The sequence below is a fragment of the Myotis davidii genome, unplaced genomic scaffold (assembly GCF_000327345.1).
Source record: "Myotis davidii unplaced genomic scaffold, ASM32734v1 scaffold339, whole genome shotgun sequence".
NCBI classification, from domain to species: Eukaryota; Metazoa; Chordata; class Mammalia; order Chiroptera; family Vespertilionidae; genus Myotis; species Myotis davidii.
Window position 1 is genome coordinate 1,318,343 of NW_006290778.1, and position 20,373 is coordinate 1,338,715.

At 44.5% G+C, this 20,373-nt stretch overlaps 2 pseudogenes; both read left to right on the forward strand.

The window, feature by feature from the left end:
• LOC102768054 overlaps nt 1-3,271 on the forward strand; it is a 5,118-nt pseudogene extending 1,847 nt beyond the window's left edge.
• A 16,520-nt stretch (nt 3,272-19,791) lies between these two features.
• On the forward strand, nt 19,792-20,115 carry LOC102761971 (annotated as a pseudogene).
• Nucleotides 20,116-20,373: the final 258 nt, after the last annotated feature.

Genomic DNA, 20,373 nt, shown 5'->3' on the forward strand with positions numbered 1-20,373 from the left:
CTGAATCAAAGCAGCTGAATTTAATACGAGTTCAATGTTTTCTTCAATAATTAACTCATCTTTCAGGGCTTGAGGTACTGAACAAGCAACACCCGACCTTATCTAAGCCCCATGGATGTATTTTTCACCCAAGAAATTTCAGATTTCAACAAGAAAACCATTCTCCTGAATAACAAAGCTGTTGGGGGAATGAGGATACATTGTAATGGAAGCCCAGTTAACACCCTTGGTCATGTTCTGTACCTGACTACAGATCGTGCAAACAGTCCACAGTTCCTTCCTGTTTCTCCCCCACTTGTCAATTTGGAGTCTCTTTTTCTTTCCGTGAGACTGAGTTCTGCATTGATGTGATTGAAGTTCCTCCACAGGATGCCCCTGAGGACCGCCACAATAACCGTGTGTCCCTTTGGAGTGATGCCAATATTTTTTAATAGATGTGACAAAGATAAAGGGTACATTCTTGAGAAGAATCAGCTCTGTATAATTAGTCTCTGGATTGGTCTGAGATGGTAATCTTCTAAATGACAGGTGGTCTAGATACAGGAACATTCTTTTCTTAGTTCTTCAGGTTATCTGGAGATTTGGTGTCTACCCAGGCATCGATGCAGGACTGGAAAATCAAAACTAAGTTCCCAGGCAAGAATAGAATCATTTTTTCATACCTCAATCTACTTGATTTCAGTAATTTGTCAGTTTGCTAAAGTGACTCCATTTTATTTCTCCATTCTATTCTCAGTATACTTTTGTGAACCAATGGGATTTTTTTTTAAAAAAAAAAATGTCCCGGAGTGGGATTGCCGAGACAAAGGATATGTGCACTTTGCATGTTAGCAGTTACAGCCAGGTTTCTTTTCAAATGGCTGTAAAAACTCACATTCTTACCCATAGGCTATGAGAATATCATTTCCCAGTTCTCTCACTAATGCTTAGTGCTACCATTCTTTAATTTTTGTTAGTATGACAAATGAAAAATGGTATGAGAATATTTTTTTAAATATATATTTTTTATTGATTTCAGAGAGGAAGGGAGAGGGAAAGAAACATCAATGATGAGAGAGAATCATTGATCCGCTGCCTCCTGTATGCTCCCTGCTGGGAGTGAGGGGGCCACAACCCCAGAATGTGCTCTGACTGGGAATTGAATCGTGATCTCCTGGTTCATAGGTCAATGCTCAACCACTGAGCCACACCAGCTAGGTGAGAATATTTGTATACCCTTGGGAGACTTTTGCAAGCAGGATGGAATATCCAAAATACACAAATAAAAAGACTGAATAAAAGATTACTGGCCCTGGCCAGTGTGGGTCAGTTGGTTGGAGCATCATCCTGTACACCAAAAAGGTTGTGGGTGATTCCAGAGCAGGGCACATACCTAAGTTGTGGGTTTTGATCTCCAGTCGTGGCACGTATGGGAGGCAACTGATGGATCTCTCTCTCTCTCTCTCGTTCTCCCTTTCCCTCTCTCTAAAAAATAAATAAATAAATAAAAATAACAGATCACTCTATGTAAAAGAAACGATAGGAGAAAACATTTGCAACACATATGACAAATGGTTAACACTACTTGGTAAGAAAATGACAAACAGCCCAACGAAAACTAGGAAAAGTGTATACTAGTGAGCAATTCACCAAGAAGGACATGCAAATTGTCAACAAACACATGGAAATATGCTCAACCTCACTTAGGGAAATGGATTAGTTCATGTGTTTGGTGAGTTTAGGAAAAACAAGGTTCATGGAAGATAGAAGGTCTCTAAGTAATAGGATGCTGGTCTCTAACTCCTCCATTAGTTTGGCTTCATGACTCTGATGATGCTTTCCAGAAATTCTAATAGTGACATTCACGTAAAGGGTGCAAGCATTCAAATTTTTCTCCCACCCAAATGTGGATGGAGTTCTTAGGATTGAACCAAATCTACCTACGGTCGAGGGCTATGGCTGGCAATCAGGAACTTCCGTAAGGATTTACTCTCACCATGTCTGTTGGTGCGCCCACCAACCACTTGGCTATTATCTCTACATGGCTCTAGTCTGCATCATCAGTACAGGCATCCTCACTTTATTGTGCTTCACTTTATTGAGCTTCACAGATGTTGCAGTTTCTACAAATTGAAGGCAAGACCCTCCACCACCAAAAAGATTATGACTCACTTGCTTTATCCTGGATCTAAACCCGCAATAACTCCAAGTTACGACTGTATCTTTGTTGGGACAGGTTGAGATTGTTTTTACTATCAGGTATACTTACCCCCTGCAAGCCTCAGCTTTCATCTGAAGGCTGGTGCTACTCCCCACAGGTGACGTATCATTTGGAGACTTACCTCTTTAGACACCAGCCCAACACTTCAAGAATAATAAGACTGGCCTTAGTTTAGACTTGCCCTGAACTCAGGGCTGAATCTGCCCCTGCATAGTTGCCTGCTAGTATGCCTCCTGGCTTTTGCTTCCATCTCCAGCCCCAGTGATCTGGCTTGGTCCCTGGGGCTGGCTCCCTGACATACCTTTTCACCTTTGACTCTTTCTTCCTGCCCGCCCCCGCCACTTCTTTTGGCTCAGTGGAATTGGACTAACCTCCCAATTGATATCTGATTTGGCCTTGGAATCCTTCCATTGTAAACTGCCTCACAGGCAGCCAAAGGAAGATCCTGTCCCTTGCCCCTGATGTACTGAGGATGTTGTGCTAGAAGTAGGAAGGAACTTCAGTACCCTTTGTACCCAGCTCTGCACTGTGGGAGGACACAGTTGCCCCACGAGAGAGAATGCTGAATTGGTGGGGCTCTCGGGGGCACGTGACTCGGTCCTCCATTGTGTTGCTTTCACAATTCACAGAGACCTTACATGCTAGCCAAGGTTTTTGCCATATTTTGATAACTTTTCATTCCTCCACGCTACACAGTTCTCCAGGAAGCCTGGTTGTTGGTGTTCTTACAATCCCATTTAACCGAAAAAGGCAGTCCACGAGGGAGAAATGTAAGGAGATTTGGGGGTCACTGCGCTCTGTGATTAAAGGCCTGGAAGAGGAAGACAATATAAACCAAGCATGGTCAGGATTCACTGAGGTTGAGATCTCACCTGCTGGGGAGCAGAGCTCTCGTCTTTGCCCCCAAACTTGATCTGGAGTAATGTTACCCTTTATATGCAATCCCAAAGGGTTTGCGGCATCTATCACAAAGAAGGTAGTCTGGCAGAGTGATTGCCCTGTATGTCCCGCTGGAACAAACCTGTCCTCTCTACAGGCTCCCACATGGGTTTCTTCCTTCCAGGCTTCTAGCTGGGTTGGAGGCTTCAACCCAGTTCTTGTGATTTAGGTTATGTGCAAGTTAGAGCTGGAGGATCTGTTTCTGGGGTCCCTCGACAGCTACAACAGCTAGCATTCAGAGTAATGAGCAACCTTTCTCAAGTAGGTAATTCAGAGGGACGGTTGTGGTTTCAGCCCTGGCTACACATTAGGACCAACTGCAGCACTGGAAATCAACTGATATCTGGACCCTACCCTAGACTTCAGTTGGAATCTCTGGGTTTGGGACAGGGTTTAGGTATGTTTTGAAAGCAACCCGAGTCTACAAGATTTATTGGGGTGATCACTTCCTAAGTTATATAAATGTCTAAGCACTATGTTGTACAGCTGAAAATTAATATAATATTGTATGTCAACTGTAATTGAAAATTTTAAAGGAACCAGCTGATCTAATAAACAACCAGGGTTGAAATCTACGAGGCTATCCAGTTATTTGGTTGAATTAATTGTAAAACCTTGCACCTTCAAGAGGCCTGCAAGACCCATATTATATACTAGAAGCCTGATGCACGAAATTTGTGCACTCAGGGGAGGGAAGGTCCCTCAGCCCAGCCTGCATTCTCTCACAGTCTGGGAGCCCTTAGGGGATGTCTGACTAATGGCTTAGGCCTGCTCACCACGGACATCCTTAGCTCTACTGTGGAGGTGCGAGAGGTTCCCGCCACTGCCGCTGTGCTCGCCAGCTGTCAGCCCAACTTCTGGCTGAGCGGTGCTCCCCCTGTGGGAGCACACCTGACCATCAGGGTGCAGCTCCTGCATTAAGCATCTGTCCCCTGGTGGTCAATGCACATCATAGTGATTGTTCATCCGCCATTTGGTCGATTTACATATTAGCCTTTTATTATATAGGATATGATGATGGGTGCCATGGACACATTTGCTGTAAGAGGTGGATTCTCAAAGTTTAATGTGCATATGAATCACCTGCGGATCTAAAGAGAACCTGGCTATGCTGATCATCCGAACACTGTCTCTGTGTCCTTCATTCTTTGCCAACTCCGTCCACACCTTTGGGAACCCCTGGACTGCTGGGGCTGGACCAGGCATACGTGTAAGTCCAAATATATGTGATATATTTGTATTCATAGAATAATTTCTAGGAGTCTAATTACAAACTTTACAGTGGGCTAAGATTTATACTTTTTTTGTGTCTAACCCTGTGTTATTTGAAATTCTAAAAATTTTCAAGAATCATTTCTATGATTCTTTTGTTAAAAACAAAAAAGATGATGCTGAAACTGGTTTGGCTCAGTGAATAGAGCGTCTGCCTGCGGACTGAAAGGTCCCAGTTCAATTCCGGTCAAGGGCATATCCCCAGTAGGAGATGTACAGGAGGCAGCTGATCGATATTTCTCTCTCATCGATGTTTCTAACTATCTCTCTCCCTCTCTGTTAAAAATCAATAAAATATATTTTTTAAAAAAAGATGAACAGCAACAACAGAAGGAAGTTATCTCTAGAATGTGGAGTGTGATGAAGAGTTTCAGTCTGGTCAGCGCCCCCAGGTAGATTAGGCATTTCTATGGCGCCTATCTCCTGGGAAGCTCCCAAATCCAGCCCTGCATCTGAGGTGCCAGCACCACTGCAGAGCCCTTTGTGAAAAGGACAGCCCCTCACATTCCATTGTGCTGATTCTTCTGAAATCATTTGTCCCCGCTGAGACCACTGAATTTTAATTTTTTAAAATATACATAAACTGCTAGGGTCGCATGAGGCCAAAGTGGTAAGGGATTATAAATTTATTAGGTCATCTGGATACCAGATGGGCTGAGCCCCCAAATGGCGCCAGCACCCAGGGACAGGGAGTCAGAGATTTTAAAGGACTTGAAGCGGACTTTTTCTGGGCAGAGAATTCTCTGGGCGGGGCCGGGTCCTGGGAAGGTCTGTAGGGGAAGGATATTGGTCTTAGGGAGTGGAATGTGGTCTAAGCAAAAGGGAATGTCGGTTGTGAAGTGGCCTAAAGGTCAGTTCCCAGGGGAAGGGGTATTGATTCAATTATTTGATCAGACCTAACACAAACTTTACAAAATAAGCTGCCAAAAATAGACCTCTCTCTCTCTCTCTCTCCGTCTCTCTCTCCTACACACACACACACACACACCCTGGATACTGCCCACAGTCCAGTCTAAATTACAAAGTGCTGAGATATCCTATTCCAAAGACTCTATTCCAGAGATACTGCCATAGACATTCCTTTGGATTGAGAATTTCACTTGGAGGTTGGACTACATTCATGTGTCTGGACTCTTGCTGGGCCTGGAGAACCATCTCTCATAAACTATCCTATGGGGAGCCCTTGCAGGTATGGCCTGGTGTGCACAGACTTTGCCTTCTCCTTGGACTCCTGCCCATGCCAGGCCCACTGCTGCTACCAGTGCCAGTGCCAGACTCTGACCTTTCCCTTTGGCCTTCTGCCATGTGTCCATCCTGAAGTTTTCTCAGACACACTTGAGAGCACATGAGTGGGAAGAGTGGGTGTTGAAGACTTACATTCTGTTTTGCTCTTATTTATTCTAAGCAACCAAAATCACCAAAGGCAATTTTTAATTATAAGTGGATATCTGTAGGTTTTCCTCTTGGAAACTGAACAATAAATACATATATTCTTCCCTCTTTACAGTTATTTCTTTAAATATATATATATGCATATATATATGCATATATATATATATATACACACACACAGATATATGATAAGTTTATTTTCTATATATAATGTAATAAAGCACATCAAAGAAAGTTTGGAGGAATAGGATTGAGAGTTTGGAAATAAATCTGTACATCTATTGTCAATTGATTTTTGATAAAGGTGCCAAGAACACTCAATGGGGGCAAGAATAGTCTTTTAACCTATTAACCAGGAAGTCATGGTTTGATTCCCAGTCAGGACACAGGCCTGGGTTGCTAACTGAATCCCGGTTGTGGGTAAGCAGGAGGAAGCCGATCAATGCTTCTCTTTCATCATTGATGTTTCTATGTCTCTCTCCCTCTCCCTTCCTCTCTGAAATCAATAAGCATATATATTTTTTAAATGGATCAAAGATCTTGCCAAAACCGGTTTGGCTCAGTGGATAGAGTGTCGGCCTGTGGACTGAAAGGTCCCAGATTCGATTCCGGGCAAGGGCATGTACCTGGGTTGCGGGCACATCCCCAGTAGGAGATGTGCAGGAGGCAGCTGATCGATGTTTCTCTCTCATCGATGTTTCTGACTCTCTATCTCTCTCCCTTCCTCTCTGTAAAAAATCAATAAAATATATTTAAAAAAATAAATGGATCAAAGATCTAAACATAAGAGCTAAAACTGCACAACTTTTAGAGAAAAACAGGAGCAAATCTTTGTTATCTTAGACTAGACAATGGTTTCTTACCACTTCACAATTACTAGCATAGCTATCATTAAAAAGATGGACAATAACAAGTGTTGACAAAGATGTGGAGAAATTGGGACACTCATATATTGCTGCTGGGAATGTAATATTGTGTAGCTGCTATGGAAAACAGTTTGATAGTTTGTCAGAAAGTTGAAAAATAGAATTGCCATGTGACCCAGCAATTCCACTTCTAGGTATATACCCAAGAGAGTTAAATATATGTTCATGCAAAATTTGTGCACAAATGTTCATAGCATTTTTTTCATAACAGTCCAAAGGTGTAAATATCTATTGATGGGGGCAAGAATAGTCTTTTCAACAAATCATGCTGGGAGAAAAACCAAATATCTATTGATGGATGAATGGATAAACAAATGTAGTATATCCATACGATGGAATTTTATTTGGTCATAAAAATAAATGAAGTACTAAATCATACTATGACATAAACAAACCTTGAAAACTTCATGCTAAGTGAAAGAAGAAGTTAACTTGTTACAAAAGATCAACTATTATATTATTCCATTTATATGAAATGACCAAAATAGACAAATCTATAGACATAGAAAGATGAGTGGTGGCAAGGGACTGAGAGGAAAAGGGAATAGAGAGTGACTGCTAATAGTATGGGGTTTCTTTTTGGGGACGATGGTTGCAAAAGAAGTAGAGAGTGGCCAGCTGGTTGGGTCAAGCTCCAGTGGACAGAAGCTTCAAGAGTAGGTCCTTATTTGAACCTTCAGGGGCCACTCAGTTCTCTTTGATTAGTTGAGGCTCATACTTGGGCAAAGATGTAATTCATGGAGTTATATCAATATATTGCTTCATGGGAGACTAGACAAGGTTTCAAACACCCAGACTCATAAACTGATCACTAAACAGGCAGAGGAGATGAGCAGTCTACAAGAAAAAGAAATAGCTCATCGACATGGGAAAGGTCTTCACCTCATTCATAGTTAAGGACATGCATCACAAAACAATGAAATTCCACTTGTCATGTCTCAGACTGGCAAACAAGTAAAAGTTTGGTAGTGCCCAGTGTTCACAAGGTTATGGGGAAATAGGCACTCTCGTCCACTGTTCCTGGGAGTGTAAACAGATTCAACTCTTCTGGAGGGCAATTTGGCAATGTCTGTCAACATTTTGAATGTTTGTTCTCATTGACTCAGCAATTCTCCCACTAGGAGTTTACCCACAGGATATACTGACAAAATTATGCCAAATCATGTGCCAGTATGTTTACTGCAACATGCAATAACAAAAATCTGGAAAGCACACATATATCAATCAGCAGGTTAAATACATCTATGTAATGGGAAAGTATGCAGTCACTAAAACACGAGGTAGGACTATTCATGTGGACATGGAAAGATCTTCTAAATGTGTTTTATTTATTTTTTGTGTTTTCTTTTCTAAATGTGTTTTATTAAAAAATAACAACAATTCCTGCCCCCCCCCCAAATGTGCACCACAATATGATCTCATTTGTGTAAAATTAAAAAATAGATATAAAGGTATACACTGACTTTTTTTTTTTTTTTTCAGGAAGGATACATACATAGTGGTAGTGACTTTTGGGGAGTAGCACTGTTGGAGAGAGGAAAGGATAACTTTTGCTTTTTATTTGACACTTTTCTGTAATATCTGATGTTTTTAATGCCATGTAGGGCTTTTCCTAAAATAAATATTTTAAAAGCAGAAAGGAACATGGGGGGATAAAGAAAAGAGAAAAGAGAGATCCCTTAGACCGGAGATTATGGTTTGTCCTGACACAGGATAATCTTGCTTTAGCTGCATTAATGAAGGCATTGTGACTGGATCCTTTGAGTTTTAGGAAGACCACCAGGGCAGCAGCCTGGAGGATGGAAGGGAGATTTGAGACTAGAATCAGGGCAACTGGTCATAAAGATGTGCAACCCGGTGGGGCTCACATTTAGGACATAAAGGTGAGTTGGAGAGTCTGTCCCAGAGAGGAGAGATATTGAAAGGGAAACAGAGTCTTTTTAAAAATATATATTTTATTGACTTTTTGCAGAGAGGAAGGGAAATAGATAGAGAGCTAGAAACATGGATCAGCTGCCTCCTGCACACCCCCTACTGGAGATGTGCCCGCAACCAAGGTATATATACTCTTGACCGGAATCAAACCTGGGACCTTTCAGCCCGCAAGCCGATGCTCTATCCACTGAGCCAAACAGGTTACGGCAAAACTGAGAGTCTTGATGCCTCATTGGATGAGGAAGATGAGGAGGCCCAGGCATTCATCTCAGGCAGTTGAGTGAATGGCGATGCTGCCCAAGGAAACACTCAGAAGGAAGCAGAGGGTCAAAGAGCAGAAGAGGGTAGGGAAGAAAATCATGAATTTAATTTCCGAATATGTTGAGTTGAGGAAAATATTCAATTTGATCATATTGAATAGACATATAGGTATAGAGCTCAGAGAATTCTGGCTTGGAAATGGAACCCATCAGCCCAGGTTAAGTAGTCAAAACTGGTCCTAAGGAAATGGTGTAGACCAAGAAAACAGGCCCGGTGCACAATGGGACTCCAGAGAGCACCTCACCCTGGACTGTTGGGTAGAGAAAGAAGGCTCTGGAGTGAGCTGAGTAGTGACCGGAGCCCTGAGGGGAAAGCAGCGGGCAGGGTGGGGTTGCAGGGCATTGTTTTTGCTCCTGGGGCCACACTGGGGCTGACGTTTGAAGCTGCTCTCTCACTAGTGCTCTCTCTGCTTTTGCCACCGCTTCCCAGTAAAACCCCAAACCTGGGTTTTCTGCTTACGCTCCTGAAAAAGGCCACCCAACCGATGAGAATGGCCCCACTTCAAGTGTATGGTTTCTACCTCCTCGGGGCTCTTTCTGTGCCACCCGGCAATTTATTTTTATTTCTCTCTGGTTGCCTCTGGCTCTCGTTCCCCAGTTATTCTCAATTATCACCATGTTCACTTCTCACATCTCACTTCCACTTTCTTCAGGGAGCCACTGAGGCCCTCGGGGTGGGGTGTGCGTGTCTTTAACATCTCAGCCCTCTCTCTCTAAATGCATCTAAAAAAGTGTCCACCTTCGTTCCCCAGGGTCCAGCCTCCTGTTTAGCTCTGGAGTCCCTCCAGGAGACTTTCTGACCCTGTTCCATCCCTGAGCCTCGGTTACTGGCTCCTTCTTCTGTCTCTATCACTGTATCACACATTATATATTTCTCTATCATGGTGTTACCTCGACGAACTAAAGTTATCTCACTGTCTTCTCCAATTAGCTTGATCCGATGAATGGTTTTACCCCCCTTAACTTCTTATTGATACATAACATCCAAGCAAAATGGAATGCACATATTAGGCATGGATAGCTCACGGAATTTCCACAAACTGAATGTATACATGCAATCAGCACCCAGGTAAACAAACCGTCCTGGCTGGTTTTGCTCCGTGATTAGAACCTTGGCCTGAGGACTGAAGGGCCTCAGGTTCCATTCCGGTAAAGGGCATGCTCCTCTCGATTGCAGGCTCGATCCCCAGCCCCAGTCGGGGTGTGTGCGGAAGGCAACCAAATGATGTGTCTCTCTCACATTGATGTTTCTCTCTCTGTCTCTTCCCCTCCCTTCCACTATCTCTAACAATCAATGGAAAAAGATATCCTCGGGTTGAGGATTAACAAGAGAAACCAAGCATGACAGCACCCCAGGCGTACTCTCTCTGTCTCCCTCGCCAGGGGAACCTCTATCTAGTCTTTCAACAGCATAGATTAATTTCAGCTGGGTTTTTTTTTTTTAACATTTTTTGAAAATAGTATGTACTCCTTTGTGTCTGGCGTTCATTCACCATCATGTTTGTAAGAATCATTCACATTGTTGCATGCAGTCATAGACAGTCCATTTCCATTGCCATATAATATTCCACGTGTGAATAGAGCACAATTTATTGATCCATTCAAGTACGGTGATAGTGGCCCCATTTGGGGCTATTGCAAATAGTAGGCGCCATGTTTGACTTATCCTCGTATCTCCAGCATTTCACACACTGGAGATAATGGTTTGTGTATAAAGAGGTGGGAGAAAACAAGGAGTTCTCTCCCACTGTATTCTTGGATGGTCAGATAACACCTGAAATATTAGGTTCAATCCTGGGTACCATGTTTAAAACCGTTAAAAGGGACCATTGAGAACTTGAGCTGTCTGTGGAAGGAGGGCATGGTGGTGTGTCTGGAAGCCATGCAGGATTGGCTATGCTAGGAGACACTGAGATGTTTATTATGGAAACAGAAGCTGAGGAGATTGGACCTGGTCAGGTTGCTTCTGAAGATGCACTAGGCCAATGGCTGCTCAATAATAATCCTAATACTGGCTCATAGTTGAGGTCACTTACCAGACACCAGGCCTTGGCATGTGCTTAGGGCTTGGTATCCATAGGCCAATAGGAAAATTACTTGTTAACGATGAGACTTGAGCAGGAGCTTCCGAGTTAAACTGTGATCAGGTCATGGCTGCACACACCCTGGGGATCCCCTTAAAGGGTCATGGAAAAGCCTCTGACTTGGCTCCCTACCTGCTCGCCTCCTAACAAAACTGCCTTCTTTCTGGGCGTGACCTCCTGACGTGCCTCCCTGGTCCCACCACAGCCAGCAAATCACCAAGTGTCAGGAGCTTCCTTCTACTGGCCCACCTGCCTGGCCAGGACCCTCTGCTCTTCCCCCCGGATGTCTGGGCAGCATGGCTCTCTTCTCCCAGTGACTCAAAACTGTCACCTGCAGGGGGGTGACTCGGGTTGGGAGGGCTGGGTGACCTTATCCTCAAGTTTGTTTGTTTGAGAGGAAGAGTGTGAGGCAGGAGCAAAGAAATGTGGTAGTGCCTGGAAAACACACACACACACACACACACACACACCTCAGAAAGAAGAAAAGCCTGACAAATAAATCGGTTGCTGAACGCAAAAGGCGTTTGTTGGAAGAAAACTGCCCTCCTCATGGGACAGGCTGTGCTGCTGGCCTCGCCGCCCGCCCGCCCAACAAGATGCTTTATCTCACTATTGGCGCCTCAGGCCCAGATCTGGCAGCTGCAGGATCGCGAAAAAGCCTGCCTCTGAGTCAGACAAGCAGGTGTGGTGGCTGTGTCCCCTTTCTGCCCACACCCCCTTGCTTTCACCGCCCCATTCCCTGCCCCAGAGCCCTGCTCTCCCCTCACTCTCGCTTCTTCTGAGTCCTTTATTTATTTTATATTTTGAAGGACGCTAGAGCGAGTCCAGGATTTAGGAAGCCGGACGACAGGAGGCAGATCCCAGAGGCTTCGCTCTCCCCACTCCAGCAGCCATAAGTCACATCTTCTATTTCTGCTCTTCCGCCAGGCAAAGCCAAGCACACTCACAGTGTGAACACAAGAGATGCCAGCGGACCTGACCTTTCTCTCTGGGCCCCGGAGCCACCCAGACTCCCACGCTGCTGCCTCTTGCTTGTTGCTTAAAGAGGATTAGCGCGTACCCCTGAGGCTGCAGGGCCCTGCACTCAGGCCTGCTGGGAATCAAAATAGAGATTACCTTATTTGACTTAAAAAATTTCTGCTTGAAAGATAGAACCCTCCAGAGAAATACAGTGGCACTTGTACGTAGACAGCTTTAAAATAGATTTTTAAATTAGTTTGCCAGCTGTTTGCTAGGCCGCGCCTCAGGTTCTCGCCCCTTACTGTTGCTGAGTCCTTTTGGGAAACGAAGCCAAGAGGGACAGGGGGACTGCCAAGGCCGCAGGAGCCTGGATGCCAGGCGACTTTCCCAGGAGCCCTGGCAGCTGTTGCCATGGGCCTTTGGAAACCCTGGGGACCTGGCACCAAGGCCTGTTGTCGCCCAGAGAAACCGACAGAGCTCAGACCACCTCCCCCACCGCCCAGACTTCACCTCAACCTGGCACTGCCTCTTCCAGGCCACGGTCCGGAAAAAGGAAAGAAAAGACCCGAAGAAGAACCGTTTTCAGCTGGAAGGGCCTTTCACACTTCTCGTGGCAAGATATTTCCTTGAGCTCCTGTACCGCTTTCAAGAGATGCATTCATACATGCTCAGAATCCTCGTTCCCTCCTCTATTCCTGCCTGGCCGCTCTTCATCCCCAATGTCATTTGCTCAGGAAGCATGAGGGGCAGCGGAGTGTGGTGCTTAAGAACACCAGTGTGCCGGGGTTCGAATCCTGGCTCAGCACTTCCTAGCGGTGTGACCTTGGGCTAGTCACTTGCCTGTCCATGCCTTAGTTTCCTCATCTGTAAAATTGGTAGATAGCTTTTAGCTCATGCAGGTTGTGAGGACTCAATGAACGAACATATGGTGTATAGAATATGTACAGGGCCAACATCATGGCCTGGCATGCAATAAGCATATGCTCTTATCACTCTCTACAGTACAACTCCCAAGGTTCACCTGCCTGCTGCTGTCCTGTGCTCTCCTCGCCTCCCGTATTTCTGTGTAGCATCTGACCTCCTGTATCTTTACTGCTTAATTTTCTGCCTTCACAAGGGCAGGAATCATGTTTGTCATGCTTTCCACTGTCCAATCCTTACGATCTAAACTGTGCTCAGCTGATGAGACACTCGAGAAATGTTTTGTGGGTTGTTTTGTTAATCTTCCTTGGAGGACATTTTTTCCAATCAAACCGGTGACACTTCCGTGCGTTGGCTGGTGCTCTAACCACTTGGCAACACTGGCCAGGGCAGGAGATGATTTTGACAACAGTAATAAATGAAATATACAAAGGAGAAAGGCTAGTGCTCGCTTCGGCAGCACATACACTGAAAACTGGGACAATACAGAGACTAGCGTGGCCCCTGCGCAAGATGACACACACATTCATGGTGTGTTCCTTAGCGAAAAACAAAAAAAGAAACCCTAAAAGGCAAATGCGACCCAGAAGACAGAGAAACCTGAAGCTCTTGGGTCATTTTTCTTCCTCTGTATTTCCTTCATATACTTGGCCTTTTCATTTTGTTTGTCTAACTGCTAAACAAAGAGAGAGTTAATGGGTTTCAAGTTCTGGGGTTGTGAGATAAGCCCTTGTAATTACATCTTTTGCAGGAGATTTCCGCCCTATCTAGTTTTTCAAAATCTAATTAAATATTAAATGCATACAAAAAATAGCTTATATGAGCAAAATATTTAAAAACGAACACCCGACTACTTACAACCCAGTTTGAGATGGAGGTTAAAAGCCACACTACGGAATTCCCCCTTGTCATCTGTTCCCATCTCAGCCCCCTCCTAATTTTTGTTGATATTCCTTTGCTGTTCTTCCTATTTTCACCCTTTAAACCACATATCCCTGAACATATGCTGGCTTTGCATGCTTTTGAATTTTATTTAAAATAAGTTATTCAGCCCGACCGGCGTGGCTCAGTGGTTGAGCATTGATCTATGAACCAAGAAGTCATGGTTCGATTCCTAGTCAGGGCACATGCCTGGGGGTTATGGGTTCGCTCCCCAGTGGGGAGTGTGCAGGAGGCAGCCAATCAATGATTCCCTCTCACCATTGATGTTTCTGTTTCAGTCTCTCCCTCTCTCTGACTCTCTAAAATTACTTTTAAAAAATATTTTTTAAGTCAATAGTTAGATCACACAGTATGTATTTGATTTGCTTTTCCCACCATCATGAGTGATGTTTGTGGCATTTGTCTCTGCTGTGAGATGCAGCTGTATCATACGCTGCTATGTGAATGCTCTGCTGTTTCTTCTCCATACTCTCAGTGGCTGTGCGGTTGTTTGCAGCTTTTTGCTATTGCTGGCAGTGCTGCTATGGACATTCTTACATGTGACTACTGAAGCCCAGGATCAAGATTTCCTCTGAGTTTTCTCCTGGATTCTAAAGTTTATATACATTTTCAACTTATCTAGATAACACTACATTGAGCCCTAGCCGGGTTGCTCAGTGGTTAGAGCATTGGCCCACAGACTGAAGGGTTTTGGGTTTGATTGTGGTCAAGGACATGTACCTCAGTAGCAGGCTCAATCCCCAGCCTGGGTTGGGGCATGTGGGGGAGGCAACTAATCAATGTGTCTCTCTCGCATCAATGTTTCTCTCTCTGTCTCTACCCCTCACTTCCACTCTCTCTGAAAATCAATGGAAAAATACATCCTCCGGTGAGGATTAACCACAATAACGACAAATCCCCACAAAACACTAAATTGAATCCTCTGTCCCTGCTCCGTTCATCTTCTGGTTCTCTCAGACCTGTCAGAATGGGCTCTGAGCTTGCACCGCGATGGCCCCACTCCTGGGCGACTTAGAAAATATCCCCGTGTTACTTGGGTGGGTTCCCTCCGGCTCATCACTCAGGGCCCCACAGACAGGAGCAAACTCTGTTGACCCAAGGCCCAGTAAAAACCAGACAGAGGTCTGGAAACAGCATCCTAACTCATTTGTCTTCTCAAAATAATACAAGTTTTAATATTTCTCCAACCAAGTGAAGTGCTATTAAAAGCATTAATTTCCTTGTGATAGAAGCTCGCCTTTGAACTCATTGTTTTAAAATCCCAAAGTGTCTCGATTGTGGTAGGCTTTCTAGAAATATTGACTTTATTTTGGGGCGCTTGCCGCCCCCGTCAGTAGGATAATTTACAAATCTGTCTGCCAAAGCCAAGAATGTGAATTCTCTTTCCTGTTTTCTCCACTCTCTTCAATGGTTTTATGTTGCAATTACAGTAATAACTTAACAGAAAGCTGTAACAGTGAACGCTGACGAATCCCTGAGACCTGCTGTGACTTTCTCCGTGAAACTCTTACATGTTTGGTCACTGTCAGCTCAGCAGGCTGTCCTGGCCCAGCTCCTCTGTCTAGAAGGGAGCTCAGAGACTGTAGGTCATTCATATATTTTTGGGAAGGCATGCTGATCCTTCAAGAAAATGATCCTCTGGAAACTGAAATCAGGGCAGTTTGTAAGCAAAATCTGTTGTTAAAAGCAGTAAGTTATAGCTTGGCCGGGTAGCTCAGTTGGTTAGAGCATCGCCCCAGTGCGCCAAGGTTGCAGGTTTGATCCCTGGTCAGGGCACATACAGAAAGCAACTAATGAATAAATAAGTGGAACAACAAATCTCTCTCCCCCCCCCCCCACCCCCACCTCTCTAAAATCAGTCAAGTGCTCGCTTCGGCAGAACATATTCTAAAATTGGAACGATACAGTGAAGATTAGCGTGGCCCCTGCGCAAGGATGACACACAAATTCGTGAAGCGTTCCATATTAAAAAAAGAAAAATTAGTCAAAAAAGCATCAAGTTACAGAAATAAGCCAGAATTACACCTAGCCTGGGCTGAGGCCACAGTCACTTCTGGGTGAATACGGTCTTTTTCTCTCATCACACGCAGCCGCAAACTCTTACCAATTCTTCTTGTATGTTTCTCCTGCCCATGCCATCATTGTGTCTGGGCCTTTTTCACCTCATGCCTGAACCACAAGGGACTGAAATCGCCTCCCTGCCCGAGTTTCCCCTCACTCTAACCCACCATTGCTGGATGGATCATCAAAAACTAAAAACCAGGCAGCAGCAAGCGCAAACCCCTTACACAATAACTGGTTTCCTCGTGACATCCCTCCCTCTTTCTGGCCCCCAAGCTCATTGGCTTCCACACAACAAAATCCAGAGCCTTCAGCCAAGGCGTGCTAAGCTCTCCCAAACTCCTTTTACCTCTCTGGCCACCTCTGCGGAAGCCTGCGCGAGCACACCCCATGTCCAGCACAGTTTCAGGACTCGGGGCCCCTGGAGCCACAGACCAGGGTTTCTGAGCCCCACTCGTGGCCCCGCCTTCTCAGTGTTATCATTCACTGCCCCCACCCCCACCCTTGCCACCGCTTGTCCAGCACACTCTACAGGCCACATTCGCCGCACACAGCTTTCCTCCGGGCTTTTCCCTGCCCAGAACCCTCTACTCTGTTTCTGTCTCTCAGATCTCACCCACCCTTCAGGGCCCCACCTCCTCCAAATCTTCCCTGACTCCCTTAGCCTGTGACCATCGTCCCCTCCTCTAGACTTCTGTCCTGACCCAGAAAACATAGTTTATTCTATACTAGAGGCCCGATGCACGAAATTCATGCAAGAGTAGGCCTTCCTTCCCCTGGCTGCCGGCACCGGCTTCCCTGTGGCACCCCGTACCCAGGCTTCCCTCACAGCCCTGGCTTCGTCCAGGAGGTCATTAGGTCTAATTAGCATATTACCCTTTTATTATTATTATAGATAGACCATCCAAGTGGATTGTAAACCCTCAGAGGGCAGGCATCATGATGTTTAGGTAGGTCAGTATCTTCCTTATCTTCTGTACTAATAGGTGTTGGGATAAAAAAAAAAAAAAGAAAGGGTAATACCCTCTTTCTCTATTTCAGATCAGGCCCTCCTCCCCCGCCTGCACTCCCAAATTCTGCTGTAAAACACCCAGCATAACTCTATCTTATCCTGTGTAAAATAAGGAAGCCACATTCTAAGGAATGGAGAAGTTGAAAAAGTGATCTAACATATTTCTTTTAATGACTCAAATAGCCGAGGGAAGATAAATAAACAACTTGGACCTGAGACAAAAGGGAAGCAATCCAGGTGCTTTTGAGTCTGAGCCAAGCCAAACCCTGGCTGGACAGCCAGAAAGGCGTCAGCTACCGACCCAAGTAGGCAGGATGAGTTGATAATAAAGGAAAGCTGATTACAAAAGAAAAAAGTGCAAAGTTGAACCTCAGTGGTCACCTCTGACATCCATTGCATGAGCTCAAATGTTTTTTAAAAATGCCCCTCCCCCAACACACACATCGGGTGAGTAGAGTGTGACAAGTGGTTGTAAAGGCCTGGAGCAGGGACCTTATCTGATGTGGGACCTGCAGGGCCATGGCAGTCACCTCACAGTAGTGTGAACTTCTTGTGTGGAAGGGTAGATACATTTCATTTAAAAGGAAAACAGCCTGCCAGCATGCCTTAGTGGTTGAAGGATAGACCTATGAACCAGGAGGTCACAGTTGATTCCCGGTCAGGGCACATCCTGGGTTGTGGGCTCAATCCCCAGTGTGGGTCGTGCAGGAGACAGCCAATCAGTGATTCTGTCTCATCATTGATGCTTCTATCTCTCTCTACATTCCTCTCTGAAATCAATAAAAATATATTTAAATAAAATAAAGGGAAAACAAATATTCTGGGAAGAAGTTGTTTGATAAGAGGTAGAACAACCTATCTGAACTCATGGGTTATATTGCAAATATTTAGGTTTCTTTTGTTAATGTAAAAACATTCAAACCTGTAAGGAATTTTTGTGAGTTTATTTGAGCCAAACTGTCGACAATTGCCCAGAAGCAGAATCTCAATGGATTGGGCTAATGCTCCAGAGGATGGCCATTTTTCATCTATTTTTATACATTGCAATCAAGGGAGGAGATGTAGATAGGTTACATGAAATCCATTGGTGATAGATTGGAGAGGCGGGAGAAAGCAAAGGCGGGGGGAACCTCTGGGATTGGATAAAGAGTAAAATGATAGACACTTCTTTTACTTAGGTGGGTACAGGATAGTTAATAGTCAACAATTAACATACTAACAATAACAATGAAAGAATTTGTGGTCTCTGTCCTGGCGCCCAGGGCATTTGGTTGTGCCCCGAGGGGTCCCGAAAAAAAGGGAAGTGACAAGTTACCCTGACATTTCAATGATGTGTTAAAGTATATACAAAAAGACAATAAGCTCAGTTAAGGTAAAGGTTGACCTTGTCAGGGAATATACAGGCTTAGGAGGTGACTACCCACCATAACTATTTTAGTTAAAGTTTAATTTCAGACCATCCTTTGTGGTGACTTTAGGTCTTTGAGTTTGCAAGACTGCCATACAGGCCTCCCCTGAGCTTGTCAGGTTAGCATATGGCCCCTTTCATCATACTTTAAAAGCGAAAAAACATTTTTGGTTTATTATTATTACTAGAGGCCTGTTGCACGAAGAGATCTTTGTTGGCGGTTAATTTGCATATCGCGCTGATTGGCCAATGGGAAGCGTAGCGAAGGTACGGTCAATTACCATGTTTGTCTATTATTAGATAGGATTATTATTATTATTATTATTATTATTATTATTATTTTGGTAGTCTTTTCATGATTCCATCCTGCCCACCTTTGCAAAATCCTGGCTAAAGGCTAAAGAGTAAAGTCCTCAAGGGCAAGGACTTATTCACTGCTGGCCACTTCAGTGGCTAAAACCTCCTCAATGCTAGGCTAATCAGGACATTGGGCCCTCCTTCTGCCTTGTCCCCTCAGAGTCTTCCCCCAAGACCTCCGCCATCCCTCTCTCAAATCAGACTAGTCATCAGTGCCTCACTTACATTAATCAGATGAGAATAATCAGAGCTGAGAACTTAAAACCAGCCTTGAGGGAGCAATTACAAAATAGCTTGATTTCATTTACCAGGAGGCATATGTAAATAAAGGAGGCAACTATCAAGCCTTTTTACAGATCTGATAAAGACATTACAGGGATTGAGTGCTTTGCTTAAGGCTGCACATATAGGATGTGTCAGAACTGGCACTTAAAGTCAATACCCATCTTTTTTTTTTTTTTAATCCTTACTCAAGGATATTTTTCTCCATTGATTTTTAGAGAGAGTGGAAGGGAGGGAGGGAGGGGGAGAAAGAGAGAGAGAGAGAGAGAAACATTCATGTGAGAGGGACACATTGATTGGTTGCCTCCCGTACATGCCCAACCTGGGCCCAAGGAACAAACCTGAAACACAGGTACATGCCCTTGACTGGAATTGAACCCATGACCACTGAGCTACGCTGGCCAGGGCAATACCAGTCTTTTATTTTTAAAAAAATTTTTTTTATTGATTTCAGAGCGGAAGGGAGAGGGAGAGAGAGATAAAAACATCAATGATGAGAGAAGCATTGATCAGCTGCCTTCTGCATGCCCCCTATTGGGGACTGAGCCGGCAACCCGGGCATGTGTCCTTAACTGGAATCGAACTGTTAGCGGCAAAGATAGAATATTGGGGCTAGCTATGGTTATGGGAAATATTAATCATACTCTGCTAACCATGATTGCCTTGTGTTGGTTAAAGAGAGGACATTCTGACCTGGGTAAGGGTTGTATGCCCCCCGGGACCTGGGAGTCAACCTTGATCCTGGGAGTCAGCCTTGGAACCATTCTCATTCAAGAGCTGCCATCGAGGTGCGCGCGTTCGCTTCTCCTTCACAATGTCTTCCCACAAGACTTTCAGGATCAAGAGGTTCTTGGCCAAGAAACAAAAGCAGAATCGGCCCATTCCCCAATGAATTCGGATGAAAACTGGTAATAAAATCAGGTACAACTCCAAGAGGAGACATTGGAGAAGAACCAAACTGGGCCTATGAGAAATCACACATGAGAGATGACTCACATATTTATGCTGTATCCAGGTTGCCTACACCCTTAAATGATTGAAAAGATGCTACTGTCTGGACAGTTGGGGCATTTTAATTGGAAGATTAATGAACTTGTGATTTTGCTCTGTTGATTTTTTCCCCCTGAAATAGGTTGGTTCAGTAATAAATGTGTGAGATCTTTAAAAAAAAGAACTGCCTATTACCATGGAAAGATTAGCAGCCTTGTTGGCCAAACAATGGAGTCCCACCTCAGCCTCCTAATTCCCCATGCCTATAATCCCTACTTCCCCATGTAATCCTTGTCCTACCCTATGTAAGCAGCTGGCTTATGGGAGGGGCTGTAGAGCAGATTTTTGTGAGTGACCTGCTGCTCTCCCATA